The sequence below is a fragment of the Salvelinus sp. IW2-2015 genome, linkage group LG31 (genome assembly GCF_002910315.2).
Source record: "Salvelinus sp. IW2-2015 linkage group LG31, ASM291031v2, whole genome shotgun sequence".
NCBI lineage: Eukaryota > Metazoa > Chordata > Actinopteri > Salmoniformes > Salmonidae > Salvelinus > Salvelinus sp. IW2-2015.
Genome location: NC_036870.1, coordinates 7,999,151 through 8,001,287, shown reverse-complemented (window position 1 = coordinate 8,001,287; position 2,137 = coordinate 7,999,151).

Below are 2,137 nucleotides of genomic sequence, written 5' to 3'. Positions count from 1 at the left end.
ACACTGATCTAACATCAGCCTATACACCATACACAACACTGATCTAACATCAGCCCTATACACACCACTGATCTAACATCAGCCCTATACAGCCATACACACCACTGATCTAACATCAGCCCTATACACCATACACACACTGATCTAACATCAGCCCTATACACCATACACACCACTGATCTAACATCAGCCCTATACATCATACCACCACTGATCTAACATCAGCCCTATACAGCATACACACCACTGATCTAACATCAGCCCTATACATCATACACACCACTGATCTACATCAGTCATACACCATATACACCACTCATCTAACATCAGCCCTATACATCATACACACCACTGATCTAACATCAGCCCTATACACCATACACACCACTGATCTAACATCAGCCATATACACCATACACACACTGATCTAACATCAGCCCTTATACATCATACACCATACTGAATCTAAACATCAGCCCTATACACCATACACACCACTGATCTAACATCAGCCCAATACACCATACACATCACTGATCTAGCATCAGCCCTATACACCATACACACCACTGATCTAACATCAGCCTATACACACCACTGATCTAACATCAGCCTATACACCATACACCAAACTGATCTAACATCAGCCCGTATACACCATACACACCACATGATCTAACATCAGCCCTATACACCATACACACCACTGATCTAACATCAGCCTATACACCATACACACATGATCTAACATCAGCCCTATACACATACCACATGATCTAACATCAGCCTATACATCATACACACACTGATCTAACATCAGCCCTATACATCATACACACACTGATCTAACATCAGCCCTATACATCATACACATCCACTGATCTAACATCAGCCCTATCATCATAACACCACTGATCTAACATCAGCCCTATACACAACACACACTGTCTAATCAGCCCTATACACCATACACACTGTCTAACATCAGCCCTATACACCATACACACCACTGATCTAACATCAGCCCTATACACCATACACACCACTGATCATAACATCAGCCTATACACCATACACACCACTGATCTAACATCAGCCCTATACACCATACACACCACTGATCTAACATCACCCTATACACATACACACCACTGATCTAACATCAGCCCTATACAATCCACCACTGATCTAACATCAGCCCTATACACATACACACACCATCTAACATCAGCCCTATACACATACACAACCATATCTAACATCAGCCCTATACACATACACACCCACTGATCTAAACATCAGCCCTATACACCATACACACCACTGATCTAACATCAGCCCTATACACCATACACACACCACTGATTCTAACATCAGCCCTATACACCATACACACACTGATCTAACATCAGCCCTATACACCATCCACTGATCTAACATCAGCCCTATACACATAACCACCTGATCTAACTCAGCCCTATACACATACACACCACTGATCTAACATCAGCCCATAACACCATACACACCACTGATCTAACATCAGCCCTATAACATCATACACACACTGTTATCTATCAGCCCTATACAGCATACACACCACTGATCTAACATCAGCCCTATACACATACACACCACTGATCTAACATCAGACTATACACCATAGACACCACTCATCTACATCAGCCCTATACATCATACACCACTGATCTAACATCAGCCCTATACACCATACACACCACTGATCTAACATCAGCCATATACACCATACACACCACTGATCTAACATCAGCCCTATACATCATACACATCACTGATCTAACATCAGCCCTATACACCATACACACCACTGATCTAACATCAGCCCAATACACCATACACATCACTGATCTAGCATCAGCCCTATACACCATACACACCACTGATCTAACATCAGCCCTATACACACCAATCGATCTAACATCAGCCCTATACACCATACACCAAACTATCTAACATCAGCCCTATACACCATACACACACAGATCTACATCAGCCTATACACCATACCACGCACTGATCTAACATCAGCCTATAACACACCTACACACCACTGATCTAAATCAGCCATATACACCATACACACCACTGATCTAAC